The sequence below is a fragment of the Pseudophryne corroboree genome, assembly GCF_028390025.1.
Source record: "Pseudophryne corroboree isolate aPseCor3 chromosome 3 unlocalized genomic scaffold, aPseCor3.hap2 SUPER_3_unloc_27, whole genome shotgun sequence".
NCBI classification, from domain to species: domain Eukaryota; kingdom Metazoa; phylum Chordata; class Amphibia; order Anura; family Myobatrachidae; genus Pseudophryne; species Pseudophryne corroboree.
In genome coordinates, this window is record NW_026967516.1 from 691,473 (window position 1) to 709,869 (window position 18,397).

The 18,397-nt window shown below is 47.0% G+C and overlaps 1 protein-coding gene across 1 annotated transcript in view; it reads left to right on the forward strand.

Moving 5' to 3' along the window:
• LOC134983866 (retinitis pigmentosa 1-like 1 protein) overlaps window positions 1–18,397 on the forward strand; it is a 37,347-nt gene that overhangs the window by 9,570 nt on the left and 9,380 nt on the right. Inside the window, exon 2 of the mRNA XM_063949484.1 lies at window positions 17,491–17,664. The gene's annotated coding sequence lies outside the window, so the exon portion shown is untranslated. The remainder of the gene's footprint in view (window positions 1–17,490; window positions 17,665–18,397) is intronic.

Sequence of the window (18,397 nt, forward strand, 5' to 3'; positions counted from 1 at the left end):
AGGTTTCCTCACAGCCTAAGAAAACTGTATTATCAAGTACAGTCCTTTCGGCTTCAGAAAAGAAGCGGGTCAAAGGCGCTTCCTTTCTGCCCAGAGACAAGGGAAGAGGGAAACAAAAATCTTCCCCCGCTTCCTCTGAGTCCACCGCATGTCACTAAGACTCCACAGGTGGAGCCAGGTGCGGTGGGGGCGCGTCTCGGGAACTTCAGCGACCTCTGGGCTCGCTCACAGGTAGATCCCTGGGTTCTGCAAGTTGTATCACAGGGATACAAGCTAGAGTTCGAGATGACTCCCCCTCGCCGTTACCTCAAATCAGCCTTGCCTGCTGCCCTCGGAGAGGTAGTACTGGCGGAAATTCACAAGCTGTACTTCCAGCAGGTGATAATCAAGGTACCCCTCCTTTAACAAGGCCGGGGTTACTATTCCACAATGTTTGTGGTACCGAAACCTGAGGGTTCGATGAGACCCATTTTAAAATTGGAATCCTTGAACACATATATAAAAAAATTCAAGTTCAAGATGGAATCGCTCAGGGCGATTATTGCAAGCCTGGACGAGGGAGATTACATGGTATATCGGGACAACAAGGATGCTTGCCTGCATGTCCCATTTACCATCCTCACCAGGAGTACCTCAGATTTGTGGTACAGGATTGGCATTACCAATTCCAGACGTTGCCGTTGGGCCTGTCCACGGCACCGAGGGTATTTACCAAGGTAATGGCCGAAATGATGATACCCCTTCGAAAAAAGGAAGTTTTAAATTATCCCATACTTGGACGATCTCCTGATAAAGGCGAGGTCCAGGGAGCAGTTGTTGGTAGGGGTAGCACTATCTCTGAAGTGCTACAACAGCACGGTTGAATTCTAAATATTTCAAAGTCACAGCTGGTCCCTATGACACATCTACTGTTCCTGGGAATGGTTCTGGACACAGACCAGAAATAAGGGTTTCTCCTGGAGGAGAAGGCCAAGGAGCTGTCATCTCTAGTCAGAGGCCTCCTGAAACCAAAACAGGTGTCGGTGCATCACTGCACGCGAGTCCTGGGAAAAATGGTAGCTTTCTACGAAGCAATTCCATTCGATGGGTTCCATGCAACTTTTCAGTGGAACCGGTTGGACAAGTGGTCCAGGTCGTATATCAGATGCATCAACTGATAACCCTGTCTCCATGGACTAGGGTGTATCTGCGGTGGTGGCTGCAGAGTGCTCATCTTCAAGAGAGCCGCAGAGTCGGCATACAGGACTGGGTCCTGGTGACCACGAATGCCAGCCTTCAAGGCTGGGGGGCAGTCACACAGGGAAGTATCTTCCAGGGACTATGGTCAAACCAGGAGATTTCCCTACACAAAAATATTCTGGAACTGAGGGACATTTACAATGCCCTAAGTCAAGCAAAACCCCTGCTTCAAAACCAGCCGGTACTGATTCAGTCAGACAACATCACGATGGGCGGAGAGTCATGTGTTAGCACTGTCAGCAGTGTTCATTCCCTGAGTGGACAACTGGGAAGCAGATCTTCTCAGCAGACACGACCTCCACCCGGGAGAGTGGGGACTTCATCCAGAAGTCTTCCAAAGGATTGTACACCATTGGGAAAGGCCACAGGTGGACATGATGGCGTTCCGCCTCAACAAAAAGCTATAAAAGATATTGCGCCAGGTCAAGGGACCCTCAGGCGATAGCTGTGGACGCTCTGGTAACACCGTGGGTGTACCAGTCGGTGTATGTGTTCCCTCCTCTGCCTCTCATACCCAAGGTACTGAGAATAATAAGAAGGAAAGGAGTAAGAACTATACTCGTGGTTCTGGATTGGCCAAGAAGACCTTGGTACCCAGAACTTTAAGAAATTATCTCAGAGGACCCATGGCCTCTGCCGCTCAGACAGGATCTGCTGCAGCAGGAGCCCTGTCTGTTCCAAGACTTACCGCGGCTGCGTTTGACGGCATGGCGGTTGAACACCGGATCCAAAAGGGAAAAGGCATTCCGGAGGAAGTCATTCCTACGCTGATTACGGCTAGGAAAGATGTGACCGCAAAACATTATCACCGCATATGGCGAAAATATGTTGCTTGGTATGAGGCCAGGAAGGCCCCAACAGAGGAATTTCAACTGGGTCGAATTCTGCACTTCCTACAGTCAGGAGTGACTATGGGACTAAAATTGGCTTCCATTAAGGTCCAGATTTCGGCTCTGTCGATTTTCTTCCAGAGAGAACTGGCTTCACTGCCTGAAGTTCAGACATTTGTAAAGGGAGTGCTGCATATTCAGCCCCAACTTGTGCCTCCAGTGGCACCTTGGGATCTCAACGTGGTGTTGAGATTCCTAAAATCATGGAGCTACTTAAAACTGTGGATCTGAAATATCTCACGTGGAAAGTGGTCATGTTGTTGGCCTTGGCTTCGGCCAGGCGTGTATCAGAAATGGCGGCTTTGTCAGGTATAAGCCCTTATCTGATTTTCCATATGAATAGGGCAGAATTGAGGAGTCGTCCCCAGTTTCTCACTAAGGTGGTATCGGCTTTTCAATCGAACCAACCTATTGTAGTGCCTGCGGCTACAAGGGACTTGGAGGATTCCAAGTTACTGGACGTAGTCAGGGCCTTGAAAATTTATGTTTCCAGGACGGCTAGAGTCAGAAAAACTGACTCGCTATTTATCCTGTATGCACCCAACAAACTGGGTGCTCCTGCTTCTAAGCAGACTATTGCTCGCTGGATTTGTAGTACAATTCCGCTGGCGCATTCTGTGGCTGGACTGCCGCATCCTAAATCAGTAAAAGCCCATTCCACAAGGAAGGTGGGCTCATCTTGGGCGGCTGCCCGAGGGGTCTCGGCTTTACAACTTTGCCGAGCTGCTACTTGGTCAGGGGCAAACATGTTTGCTAAATTCTACAAATTTGATAACCTGGCTGAGGAGGACCTGGAGTTCTCTCATTCGGTGCTGCAGAGTCATCTGCACTCTCCCGCCCGTTTGGGAGCTTTGGTATAATCCCCATGGTCCTTACGGAGTTCCCAGCATCCACTAGGACGTCAGAGAAAACAAGATTTTACTCACCGGTAAATCTATTTCTCGTAGTCCGTAGTGGATGCTGGGCGCCCATCCCAAGTGCGGATTGTCGGCAATACTTGTATATAGTTATTGCCTAACTAAAAGGGTTATTGTTGAGCCATCTGTTGAGAGGCTCTATTATGTTCATACTGTTAACTGGGTATAATATCACGAGTTATACGGTGTGATTGGTGTGGCTGGAATGAGTCTTACCCGGGATTCAAAATCCTTCCCTATTGTGTCAGCTCTTCCGGGCACAGTATCCTAGCTGAGGTCTGGAGGAGGGTCATAGTAGGAGGAGCCAGTGCACACCAGGTAGTCCTAAATCTTTCTTAGATGTGCCCAGTCTCCTGCGGAGCCGCTATTCCCCATGGTCCTGACGGAGTTCCCAGCATCCACTACGGACTACGAGAAATAGATTTACCGGTGAGTAAAATCTTATTTACGTACACAAGCTAGTACCGTGTATGCACTGTGCGTACTCATGCCGAACGGGCGTAATGAGTACACACTTTGCGTAGAGAGGCCTACACGCTGTGAGCACAATGCAGCAGCCTGAGTGGCTGAGATACACTTTAAACCTTTAGCAGGAAAGGGACACGACACCAATTGTATTTAATATATGTTGGGGTCCGACCCACCAACAGTTATTTACTAGCAGGGGGTTACAACAATAATACAAACACAATAAGAGAGGCTACAATCAATGGTACATACGTTTGTTCGCCAGCGGCACCCGGTCCCGGTTCTTCAGTCAATCAAGATAGATGACCTTCAGAGAATGTGTGTGGCCGGCCAGGCAGCTGGATTTTTATACAATTGTCCAAAACATGATACAATGGAAACTGTTATCTCTTCACCTATAGGTCACTGGGATGGTCATTTACAGTACAGGAGGGGTCATAGGTCAGTTTGAATAGGTGGGCGATGCCTGGTCTGGGTGCAGTTGCAGATGTTCTCCAGTGGGTTCCCGCTGAATATCATGAGTACAGTAAATACCGTAAGATATTACTATTCTGTTCCTGCGCATAATTATGCGCAGGAGCGTGCTACCTACTGCAAACTGCTACCGGAATATTGCTCTTAAAATACCTTACAGCTGGATACCAAACACCACCTCCTAAACTAATTCTGTCCCCTCATATCCTGTAAAGCCGAATCCCCCTGTTGTTCTAACTTTTAAATAAATGAAACTCGCTGGTGTGGTGCATGTGGGCTATGTGTAAATTCTGTGCTATGTGACTTAAATATAGAATATGTCTTTGAGGCTTTTCCATGCGAATGCATATGCTATCATAAATACTCATACCACGCGCTAACACACACGATCGCGGGAGCGATCTGTCAAAGTAAAAAAATATTGCAGTACACACATCACGTACAAACCACACACACATGCCCGCTGCGTGTGCACTTGTTCCGCCATGCGTGCACATATCCGCAAATTGCGTATGGTCGCACCCGCGGTCTGGCGCATTAGAGCGGTCCGAGTAATTACAGTGGAATTTGTACTCTCATGGAAAAGCCACAAAGATATAGCATAGATCTAATATATATTGTAAAAATCCCACACTGTCTGATCTTTCTTCTAAATAGCATGAAGGTCAGTCACACATAAATTAAAACTCCCAGAGACTAAAATACAATGGCCTTATTTACACTAAACTTTGAAATTCTATGAAGAAGGCAAACACCTTTGTTTACTAGGAGAGCCGAGTTTCTATTTTAAACAATGAGTACTGGATTGTCATTGTCTCACCTGAAGGCAAAAACAAACGAAGAGACAATACCCAGGAACCGAAGCTGTTTAAGAAAATCAATTAACAATAGCTAACCAAAACACAAGACCAGACAGTTAGAAATCTAAGATATTAACATTCATAGTCTAAAACTCATGGAGATGTGGGTGTGTTTTTATATATATATCTATATATATCTATATATATCTATATATATATATATATATATATATAATTCCTAACAAATTGTAATAGCAGGAGTATGTGTGTGTGTGTGTGTGTGTGTGTGTGTGTGTGTGTGTGTATGTATGTATGTATGTGTATATATATATATATATATATATATATATATGAGTATATGGATATATGTGGATATATGTATATCTTGAGGATTGAAATAGATAATCATATCATGTGTGGGATCATATTGTTCAGAGTCACGTAAACATTAATCTGGTGCGAATAAGAACATTATTATTATTATTATTATTATTATCCTTTATTTATATGGCGCCACAAGGGTTCCGCAGCGCCCGATTACAGAGTACAAATGCACATAAAGAATAGGAAAACAGTGACTTACAGTTGAATACAATATAGGACAAGTACAGGGCAGCTAAGCATAACTACACCAGTAAACATAGAGATAAGTTCCAGGTGGTCAAAAAACTGTGGGATCTGGGCGGTTGAGGATTATTAAAGTAAGAAAAGTATAAGCACATGAGGGAAGAGGGCCCTACTCGTGAGAGCTTACATTCTAAGGGGAGGGATTATTATATATTACCTCATTAAGTTATTAATAATACCAGATTTATGTATGATTAATGTGATGGGTTTAACTGGTCATGGGGCGGGAACTCAGATGTAAACAACAGAAACCACATCTCAAGTCCTAGCCATCACCCACTTCTTGAACTGACCAATGGTCCCCGGTGCACAGGACATGTCCCACCCCTGAACCAATGGAAGAAGAGCACACAGTGTCTATTGTATTATGTTTTGATCTACTGAATAAAGAGCGAGCTGCAGGCCAGGTCACTATCACAGACTCTGAACCCTATCTACCTGATGAGCGGAGGACTGGTCCAGGTTGCGCAAGTGAATATTCTCACGTATGTACATTGACTGTAGCCATTATTCTGTAGTAGATTTATCTTGTTAGCCTTGTAGTGTATAATTTGTATTGTTATCCCCTTTCAAATAATCCACTGTGGCGTTAGAACCCAGCGGTTAACTACAAATCGGTGTTGTGCCCTCATTTCCCTGCTAAGGTTTAAAGCGTATTACATTACCTAACTGTATAAGGTTTAAAAGTGTATTGATAAGGTGTGTACGCGCTGCGGGTACTTTGTACCGTCAGCGCTGCATAAGGTTTAAGGTGTAACATCATTGCAGTGCTTTGCTGCATAAGGTTTAAAGTGTAATCATATCATTGCATTGTATTACGAATAAGGTTTAAAGTATATCAAGAGTGTGTGCGCGCTGTGTGTACTTTATACCCCCAGCGCAGCGTTTGTATGCAAAGTACGTACACGGTGCGGGACTCTGTACGCAAATAGCGTACGAAGTACGTAGCGTGAGTATTAAGTCTAGCGGCCGCAGTGGCTCCATGGTAAAGGTGTGATTTAAGGTATAGCTTTGTGTTTTAAGGTAATATTGACATTATCATATCATACGCAGCTTGTGAGTATGCGCACGGAGGCTATCTGTGTGAAGTTTGTACGTGATGTGTATGGCTGTAATATTTTCGACTTTGACACTCTCCTTCCCCTTCAGAATCCAATTCAAACTTCTCACACTCACTTACAAAGCCCTCACCCACTCCTCTCCCTCTTACATCTCTGACCTTATCTCCCTTTACACCACCACCCATCCTCTTCGCTCTGCTAATGCACGCCGCCTCTCCTGCCAACTGATTACCTCCTCCCACTCCTACCTACAAGATTTCTCACGTGCTGCTCCCTTTCTCTGGAATTCTCTACCTCTCCCCATCACACTCACTACAAAACTTCAATTGAGCTCTCAAGACCCACTTCTTCACCAACCCCAGCCAACTATCCTCCTAACCCTCTTGTCCACGCTCGCAGTCTACCCCTTCTATGTCACCATGGTCTGTTAGCCCTTCACCTTTTAGATTGTAAGCTCACAAGAGCAGGGCCTTCTCCATCATGTGCCTTGCCTTCTCTTACTTAGTGTTCAGGCTAGGCTGTTTTAGCAGGGCGCCGCGCCCTGCCCGATTTTTTTTTTAAGGGCAAAATCCGCCCTGCCATTTCTGCGGCGCCCTGCTAGAACAGCCGCCCGCTTCCTGCCCTCCCAGTTTGTAAAGATGCCATGTGCATGCGCGCGGCATCCATTCACGCTGTGAGAGAGCTTGGGGGAAGCCCAGCACCTCCATAGGTGCTGGGCATGCCCCAAACAGTGACGCCGCCAGCCGCTTACGCCCCGTTTTAACGTCTGTTGGCTGAACCGCCCACTTTTATTACGTGAAATGACCACGCCCTTTATTTTTCATGGTCACACCCCTTTTTCAGCGCAGACGCTTGTGCCCCTCACAGTCCGGCGCCCTGCCCAAATCCTGGAGTGAACACTATTACTTACATTATCTTATACTCCATACTCCCTTTGATGGCACCTAACCCCTGGTTTTCTGCATATACCTTGTATTTGTCCCATATTGTCTGACACTGTGTTTTCTGCTCATTTGTTTATGTACTGTGTAATGGGCACTGCAGATACCTTATGGCACCATATAAATAAAGGATAATACTAAATTGTTTTCTTTAACTGATAAAATTCACCATTATTGTTTCTTCTAAATACTTTGTATCCATTTATTGTTGAAACATTAGCATGGAAAAAAGAGAGAGCGATACATCTGCACACTTGATGATCTAAATTGAAGATTTTATTTATGAATGGATCAATGAAACCCCAATATGCGTGTGTCTGAATTAGACTTTGAGCCTCTCTGGGGGTGCGACCCTATTACAACCAAGATATAACAACATGTAAAAAGAACTGGAAAAGCGGTTGTTGAGTTGGGTGCACAATATCTATTTGTTGAATTGATTATCAAAATAAAACGTAGCTTTTATTGCTTATATTAATATTAAGAGGGTCCTTGTCGTAGGACACATACAGCAAAATATAGAGGTTAAAAACATGACATTTACAAACATATACGTGATATAGAGAGAAAAGTTGTGTAAGACAGATTCTTAAAAAGTGGGGTCACCACAATAACTCCTGCAACTAGTATAATTGTTTATTTCTGTGTGAAACAGGAACCACTCAAGACACAAACTGGATAGGGTTTACATGTCCCTGAATATACTTAATGTCGTGTGGGGAAATTAAATATAGCCACCATTAAATAGATATTATATTGGGACTGTAAAACTGCCTACAAGGTATGCACATATCTCTGAGTATCTGTCATCTTGAGCCAACTTTAATGTTGGTACTGCCTCACATAGATGCGATGAGATATGTGGAATACCACGATTGGGACCTCTTTCCCACCTAGGAACAATGCAGGTGAGTTACTCTTGAATAGATGACATTGACTACATTAGCACTGGTGGTAAGACATGAAGGGAAATGTGCCACTGGAGCCCTATATTGCAATAAGCTGTGTGTCTCCTTACGTGCTGATTCTAAATGAATTAGAACCACTAAGAATGTAAGTGCTTATCAGGAGCTGGCAATAACAGGATGCTCACACATTATGGGCCCTCACACAGGTACTAAGGGCTGGGGTATCTTGAGAATAAGGTATATAAATTAATTGATTACTGTCTGTGTGGATGTTGAACATCCCCTCTTATGATGAGTCCAAGGTAATCATAATTATACCCCATGTATTGATGGAGTCAATAGAGAAATGTGATTAAATACTACATTTATAGCTATTTATAAATATGGGCACAGAATGTATCCACTTCAGTCCACACTGCTGAGAGGCACTGGCGTGCGCAGCACATTTTATTAGGGGGTGCACCGTCGGAGGGGTGTGTCTAGCACCGCCTTTTGGGCGTGTCTAGCATCATCTATTGATAGTCAACGCATATAAAATATCCACATTTGTACCAAGCCTAACGAGTGACGTGTCAATGCTGCTGCCGACCGCCTGCCAGTATTGAATTTGTCTTCCTAAGAGGAACGCTGGCTGCATGCTGATCCTCATCAGTGGCTGGCGTTGGCATAACATAGGAGAGAGGTGTGTATGTGGCGGGTGTAATGGGTGGGCATGCGAGCAGCCTGACTTAATCACATCACGCTGTTTTTGTACATGGAGGTGGAGCCGGGAATTTGAAAGCCGGTGGCAGTGGCACCCTTCATTAAACCAGGCGTCCGGTCAGTAATGCAGTCCTGACAGGGTGCAGCGCAGAGGGGACAGTAATCAGCCTGCTCGGCGATCGCTGCATCAGGCATGTGAGATTGGGGTGCCGGCCATTAGGGGGTGCCTGTGTGCACCAGGCACCCCCTCTGCGCACATCTATGTTGAGAGGTGAGGAAAGGGATGTTGCAAAATGTCCTTAGACTGGCGTTACGTGAGAGCAACAATTGTTGCAATACAGATTCATGAGACAGAATGAAGATTTGTAATGTGATACTTCACTGATGTATCAGGTATTAGAGTCGTTCTCAGTGACTAATCTCTTGCTGTATAAATATATAACACACCATTTTCTCTGACGTCCTAGTGGATGCTGGGGACTCCGTCAGGACCATGGGGATAGCGGGCTCCGCAGGAGACAGGGCACATCTAAAAAGCTTTTTAGGTCACATGGTGTGTACTGGCTCCTCCCCCCATGACCCTCCTCCAAGCCTCAGTTAGGTTTTTGTGCCCGTCCGAGAAGGGTGCAAACTGAATGGCTCTCTTAAGGAGCTGTTTAGTAAAGTTTTTTTTTAGGTTTCTATTCAGTGATTCCTGCTGGCGACAGGATCACTGCAACGAGGGACTTAGGGGAGAGACTTGCAACTCACCTGCGTGCAGGAGGATTGAAGTTTTAGGCTACTGGACACTGAGCTCCAGAGGGAGTCGGAACACAGGTCAGCCTGGGGTTCGTCCCGGAGCCGCGCCGCCGATCCCCCTTACAGACGCTGAAGAAAGACGGCGGAACGGAGGTCCGGAAACAGGCGGCAGAAGACTTCACAGTCTTCAGAGAGGTAGCGCACAGCACTGCAGCTGTGCGCCATTGTTGCTACACGGCTCACTGACACGGTCACGGAGGGTGCAGGGCGCTGCTGGGGGCGCCCTGGGCAGCAATATAAATACCTATTTGGCAAATAAATACATCACATATAGCCATTAAGGCTATATGTATGTATTTAACCCAGGCCAGTTTTCCTAATAACCGGGAGAAAAGCCCGCCGTGAAAGGGGCGGAGCTTATTCTCCTCAGCACTCAGCGCCATTTTCCTGACCAGCTCCGCTGGTGAGGAAGGCTCCCACTCTCCCCTGCACTACAGAAACAGGGTTAAAGAGAAGGGGGGCATAAATTGGCGATATAATTATATATTAAGAGCCCATATATAGAAACAACACCTTCTAGGGTTGTTATATACATTATGGCGCTTTTGGTGTGTGCTGGCAAACTCTCCCTCTGTCTCCCCAAAGGGCTAGTGGGTCCTGTCCTCTATCAGAGCATTCCCTGTATGTGTGTGCTGTAGGTCGATACGTGTGTGTCGACATGTATGAGGAAAATGTTGGTGAGGAGACGGAGAAAATTGCCTGTAATGGTGATGTCACTCTCTAGGGAGTCGACACCAGAATGGATGGCTTACTTATGGAATTACGTGATAATGTCAACACGCTGCAAGCCGGTTGACGACATGAGACAGCCGGCGGACAAATTAGTATCGGTCCAGGCGTCTCAGACACCGTCAGGGGCTTGTAAAAACGCCCATTTACCTCAGTCGGTCGACAGACACTGACACGGACACTGACCCCAGTGTCGACGGTGAAGAAACAAACGTATTTTTCCTTTAGGGCCACAAGTTACATGTTAAGGGCAATGAAGGAGGTGTTACGTATTTCTGATACCACAAGTACCACAAATAAGGGTATTTTGTAGGGTGGGAAAAAACTACTTGTAGTTTTGCCTAAATCAGATAAATTAAATGAAGTGTGTGATGATACGTGGGGTTCCTCCGACAGAAAGTTATGGGCGGTATACCCTTTTTCCCGCCAGTAGTAAGGGCGAGTTGGAAAACACACCTTAGGGTGGACAAGGCGCTCACACGCTTATAAAAAACATGGCGTTACCGTTTCCAGATACGGCCGCCCTCAAGGAGCCAGCTGATAGGAAGCTGGAAAATATCATAACAGTATATACACACATACTGGTGTTATACTACGACCAGCAATCGCCTCAGCCTGGATGTGCAGCGCTGAGGGGGCTTGGTCGGATTTCCTGACTGAAAATTTTGATACCCTTGACAGGGACAGGATTTTATTGTCTATAGAGCATTTTAAGGATGCATTTCTATATATGTGTGATGCGCAGAGGCATATTTGCATTCTGGCATCAAGAGTAAATGTGATGTACATATCTGCCAGACGAAGACACGACAGTGGTCAGGTGAGGCAGATTCCAGACGGCATATGGAAGTATTGCCGTATAAAGGGGCGGTCCATTGGACCTGGTGGCCATGGCAACAGCTGAAAAATCCACCTTTTGTTACCCCGAGTCACATATTGGCAGAAAAGGACACAGTCTTTTCAGTCTCAGTCCTTTCGTCCCCATACGGGCAGGCGGGCGAAGGCCAGTCATATCTGCCCAGGGGGAGAGGAAAGGGAAGAAGACTGCAGCAAGCAGCTCATTCCCAGGAACAGAAGCTCCTCACGGCTTCTGCCAAGTCCGCAGCATAACGCTGGGGCCGTACAAGCGGACTCAGGTGCGGTAGGGGGTCATCTCAAGAGTTTCAGCAACACTCGCAAGGGAACTCCGGGATCCTACATGTAATATCCCAGGTGTACATTGGAAATTCGAGACGTCTCCCCCTCACACAATTCACAGGCTGTATTCCCAGCAGGTGATAATCAAAGTACCCTTCTTACAACAAGGAAGGGGGTAGTATTCCACACTATATTGTGGTACTGAAGCCAACCGGCTCGGTGAGATCTGAAATATTTGAACACTTACATACAAGCGTTCAAATCAAGATGGAGTCACTCGGAGCAGTGATAGCGAACCAGGAAGAAGGGGACGATATGATGTCACTGGATATCAGGGACGTTTACCTACAGGTCCAAATTTGCCCTTCTCACCAAGGGTACTTCAGGTTCCTGGTACAGAACTGTCACTATCAGTTCAGACGCTGCCGTTTGGATTGTCCACGGCGCCCCGGGTCTTTACCAAGGTAATGGCCGGAATGAGGATTTTTCTTAAAAGAAACATGGACGCTTTCCTGATAAGGGCAAGGTCCAGAGAACAGTTGGAGGTCGGAGTAGCACTATCTTAAGTAGTTCTACGACAGCACGAGTGGATTCTAAATATTCCAAAATCGCAGTTTTTTCCGACGACACGTCTACTGTTCCTAGGGAAGATTCTGGACACAGTCCAGAAAAACGTGTTTCTCCCAGTGGAGAAAACCAGGGAGTTATCCGAGCTAATCGGGATCCTCCTAAAACCAGGAAAAGTGTCAGTGCATCATTGCACAAGAGTCCTGGTAAAAATGGTGGCTTATTACGAAGCAATTCCATTCGGCAGATTTCCCGCAAGAACTCTTCAGTGGGATCTGCTGGACAAATGGTCCGGATCGCATCCTCAGATGCATCAGCGGATAACCCTATATCCAAGGAAAAGGGTGTCTCTCCTGTGGTGATTACAGAGTGCTCATCTTCTAGAGGGCCGCAGATTCGGCATTCAGGATTGGATGCCGGTGACCACGGAGGCCAGCCTGAGAGGCTGGGGAACAGTCACACAGGGAAAAAATTTCCAGGGAAGTGTGATTAAGTCTGGAGAATTCTCTCCGCATAAATAAGCTTAGAGCAAATTTATAATGCTCTAAACTTAGCTAGACCTCTGCTTCAAGGTCAGCCGGTATTGATCCAGTGGGATAACATCACGGCAGTCGCCCACGTAAACAGAAGGGCGGCACAAGAAGCAGGAGGGCAGTGAAAACTGCAAGGATTTTTCGCTAGGCGGAAAATCATGTGATAGCACTGTCAGCAGTGTTCTTTCCGGGAGTGGACGACTGGGAAGCAGACTTCCTCAGCAGGCATGACCTCCACCCGGGAGAGTGGAAACTTCATAGGGAAGTTTTTCAACATGATTGTGGACCGTTGGCAAAGACCAAAGGTGGACATGATGGCGTCCCGCCCGAACAAAAAACGGGACAGGTATTCCGCCAGGTCATGAGACCTTCAGGCGATAGCTGTGGATGTTCTGGTAACACCGTGGGTGTACCAGTCTGTGTATGTGTTCCCTCCTCTGTTTCTCATAACCAGGGTATTGAGAATTATAAGACATAGAGGAGTATGAACTATACTAGTGGCTCCGGATTGGCCAAGAGGGACTTGGTACCCGGAACTTCAAGAAATGCTCACAGAGGACTAAGGGCCTGGGGAGCTAAGAAGGGACTTGATTCAGCAAGTACCATGTCTATTCCAAGACTTACCGCGGCTGCGTTTGACGGCATGGCGGTTGAATGCCGGATCCTGAGGGGAAAAGGCATTCCATAAGAGGTCATACCTACCTTGGTCACAGCCAGGAAGGAGGTGACCGCACAACGTCATCACCACATGTGGTGAAAATATGTTGCGTGGGTGAGGCCAGGAAGGCTCCACGACGGAAATTCAACTAGGTCGATTTCTACACTTCCTGAAAACAGGAGTGTTTTGGACCTCAAATTGGGGTTCATTAACATTTAAATTTCGGCCCTGTAGATTTTCTTACAGAAAGAATTGACTTCAGTTCCTGAAGTCCAGATTGTAAAGGATGTATTACATATACAGTTTTTTTGTGCCCCTAGGGGCACCGTGAGATCTCAACATAGTGTTGGGATTTCTTAAAATCATATTGGTTTGAACCGCTCAAATCTGTGGATTTGAAATATCTCACATGGAAAGTGACCATGCTGTTGACAAATATCTCACATGGGAAGTGACCATGTTGTTAGCCCTGGCCTCGGCCAGGCGATTGTCAGAATGGGCGGCTTTGTTTTACAAAAGCCCATATTAAAATTTTCCATTTGAACAGGACAGAACTGGGACTCGTCTCCAGTTTCTTCATAAAGGGGTGTCAGCGTTTTCACCTGAAACAACCTCTTGTGGTGCCTGCGGCTACTAGGGACTAGGAGGACTCCAAGTTACTAGACGTGGTCAGGGCCCTAAAAATATATATATATATATAGTTAGGATGGCTGGAGTCAGAAAGTCTGACTTGCTGTTTATACTGTATACACCCAACAAGCTGGGTGCTCATGCTTCTAAGCAGTCTATTGCACGCTGGATTTGTAGTACAATTCAGCTTGCACATTCTGTGGCAGGCCTGCCACAGACGAAATATGTAGATGCCCATTCCACAAGGAAGGTGGGCTCATCCTGGGCGGCTGCCCGAGGAGTCTCGGCATTACAACTTTGCCGAGCAGCTACGTGGTCAGGGGAGAACACGTTTGTAAAAATTTACAAATTTTGATACTCTGGCTAAGGAGGACCTGGAGTTCTCTCATTCGGTGCTGCAGAGTCATCCGCACTCTCCCGCCCGTTTGGGAGCTTTGGTATAATCCCCATGGTCCTGACGGAGTCCCCAGCATCCACTAGGACGTTAGAGAAAATAAGAATTTACTTACCGATAATTCTATTTCTCGTAGTCCGTAGTGGATGCTGGGCGCCCATCCCAAGTGCGGATTGTCTGCAATGCTTGTACATAGTTATTGTTACAAAAATCGGGTTATTACTATTGTTGTGAGCCATCTTTTCGGAGGCTACTTCGTTTTGTTATCATACTGTTAACTGGGTTCAGATCACAAGTTGTACGGTGTGATTGGTGTGGCTGGTATGAGTCTTACCCGGGATTCAAGATCCTTCCTTATTGTGTACGCTCGTCCGGGCACAGTACCTAACTGAGGCTTGGAGGAGGGTCATGGGGGGAGGAGCCAGTACACACCATGTGACCTAAAAAGCTTTTTAGATGTGCCCTGTCTCCTGCGGAGCCCGCTATCCCCATGGTCCTGACGGAGTCCCCAGCATCCACTACGGACTACGAGAAATAGAATTATCGGTAAGTAAATTCTTATTATCTTTGTGGATCATACACATATGTCTCTATTGAAAAGCTAATCGCTTACATTATATGTATCTAACACACCATTATCTTTGTGGATCATACACATATGTCTCTATTGAAAAGCTAATCGCTTACATTATATGTATATAACACACCATTATCTTTGTGGATCATACACATATGTCTCTACTGAAAAGCTAATCGCTTACATTATATGTATATAACACACTATTATCTTTGCGGATCATACACGTGTGTACCTCTAATCGCTTGTATTATGGAGGTATATAGTGTGTGCACTGTGTGGCAATGTCCACTAAAGGGATCGTGAATGCTGGTACATAGCGGTATTAAAGCAATATTCCTATCAACCTTAGAGGTCAGTTGTCCCCATTGTAAGTAATAGGTCCTCTCTATAAGGATTGTAATGATGGTTGATTCCGCTGCTGCTGACTGTGATGACCCGTGGGATATAGTGTAGCTTTAATCCAATAACTGCTGTGTGATTCCTGATCCCTGCACTTTTATTCTGGATAGTGCGGATTAAATGTATCTGCATAAAGTGCTTTATTGTGCTAAATTGCCATTGTCAGTGCTATCATGCTTCAGCATCTGATTAGGTAATCGAGTTATCCACAGAAAGTGTGCTATTCAGTCAGGTGATTGATTCCTCTAATACAGGGGCGGCCAACTAGTCAGTGACAAAGAGCCAAAAAACCTTGTTAGGTACGTCAAAGAGCCGACATCGAGCCGAAGGCACGCATGCAAAAATGGAATGTGGACTTGTGCCTGCTAGACCACGCCCCTGGTATAAAATACATTGAAAAGGCCAGAACGACATAAAATAAAAATTTTTAAAGTGAGATCCATTGAAAAAGACACTTTCACATAAAATTATTAAAAAAGCCAGATTGACATAATAAACATAAGTTCCCCCATGTGTCATTTCAGCCAGCTCCCCATGTGACACTCCTGCTAGCACCCTCCTATGTCACTCCTGCCAGCACCACCCATGTTACTCCAGCCAGCTCTCCCATGTGTCACTCCTGCTACCACCCTCCTATGTCACTCCAGCCAGCTACCCCATGTGTCACTCCAGCTACCACCCTGGCAGGAGTGACGTACTGGCTGGAGTGCTACCACCCTCCTATGTCACTCCTGCCAGCACCACCCATGTTACTCCAGCCAGCTCTCCCATGTGTCACTCCTGCTACCACCCTCCTATGTCCCTCCAGCCAGCTCCCCATGTGTCACCCCTGCTCCCACCCTGGCAGGAGTAACGTACTGGCTGGAGTGCTACCACCCTCCTATGTCACTCCAGCCAGCTTTCCCATGTGTCACTCCTGCTCCCACCCTGGCAGGAGTAACGTACTGGCTGGAGTGCTACCACCCTCCTATGTCACTCCAGCCAGCTTTCCCATGTGTCACTCCTGCTACCACCCTGGCAGGAGTGACGTACTGGCTGGAGTGCTACCACCCTCCTATGTCACTCCAGCCAGCTTTCCCACGTGTCTCTCCTGCTACCACCCTGGCAGGAGTGACATACCTATGTCACTCCTACCAGCACCCCCCATGTCACTCCAGCTAGCTCTCCCATGTGTCACTCCTACCACCTTCCTATGTCACTTCAGCCAGCTTTCCCATGTGTCACTCCTGCTACCACCCTGGCAGGAGTGACGTACTGGCTGGAGTGCTACCACCCTCCTATGTCACTCCAGCCAGCTTTCCCACGTGTCTCTCCTGCTACCACCCTGGCAGGAGTGACATACCTATGTCACTCCTACCAGCACCCCCCATGTCACTCCAGCTAGCTCTCCCATGTGTCACTCCTACCACCTTCCTATGTCACTCCAGCCAGCTTTCCCATGTGTCACTCCTGCTACCACCCTGGCAGGAGTGACGTACTGGCTGGAGTGCTACCACCCTCCTATGTCACTCCAGCCAGCTTTCCCACGTGTCTCTCCTGCTACCACCCTGGCAGGAGTGACATACCTATGTCACTCCTACCAGCACCCCCCATGTCACTCCAGCTAGCTCTCCCATGTGTCACTCCTACCACCTTCCTATGTCACTCCAGCCAGCTTTCCCATGTGTCACTCCTGCTACCACCCTGGCAGGAGTTACGTACTGGCTGGAGTGCTACCACCCTCCTATGTCACTCCAGCCAGCTTTCCCATGTGTCACTCCTGCTACCACCCTGGCAGGAACTGGTAGCATCACAGTGACATCACTTATATCTATAGTAATAATACAGGATCATGACTGGGGAGGTGAAGTGATCTGGGAGCGTCACAGTGACATCACATATATCTAAAGTAATAATATAGAGACATGATTGGGGAGGTGAGGGGATCTGGGAGCGTCACAGTGACGTCACTTTTATCTAAGGTAATAATACAGGGACATGACTGGGAAGGTGATCTGGGAGTACTTACAATGATATTGATGTTTCCCTCATTTTGCAGGATTACACAGTAGTGAAGAAGACATCCAGCAGCCGTCCCTGTGTGTCTGGTTGACTGAGGAGGACCAAGAGCCCCATCACGGTGCCTCCACCTCACTCACTGATACATGAGAGACACAATGACCAAAAGAGCTTGGAACTCACCAACAAGATCATTCAGCTGCTGACTGGAGAGGTGACTGCTGGGAATGGGGCATTATACAGTAACACCAGGGGATGTGCCTGGGTCATGACTGGAGAGGTGACTGCTGGGAATGGGGCATAATACAGTAACACTAGGGGATGTGTCCGGGTGATGACTGGAGAGGTGACTGCTGGGAATGGGGCATTATACAGTAGCACCAGGGGATGTGTCTGGGTGATGACTGGAGAGGTGACTGCTGGGAATGGGACATTATACAGTAACACCAGGGGATGTGTCTGGGTGATGACTGCAGAGGTGACTGCTGGGAATGGGACATTATACAGTAACACCAGGGGACGTGTCTGGGTGATGACTGGAGAGGTAACTGCTAGGAATGGGGCATTATACAGTAACACCAGGGGATGTGTCTGGGTGATGACTGGAGAGGTGACTGCTGGGAATGGGGCATTATACAGTAACACCAGGGGACGTGTCTGGGTGATGACTGGAGAGGTGACTGCTGGGAATGGGACATTATACAGTAACACCGGGAGATGTGTCTGGGTGATGACTGGAGAGGTGACTGCTGGGAATGGGGCATTATACAGTAACACCAGGGGATGTGTCTGGGTGATGACTGGGGAGGTGACTGCTGGGAATGGGGCATTATACAGTAACACCAGGGGACGTGTCTGGGTGATGACTGGAGAGCTGACTGCTGGGAATAGGACATTATACAGTAACACCAGGGGACGTGTCTGGGTGATGACTGGAGAGGTAACTG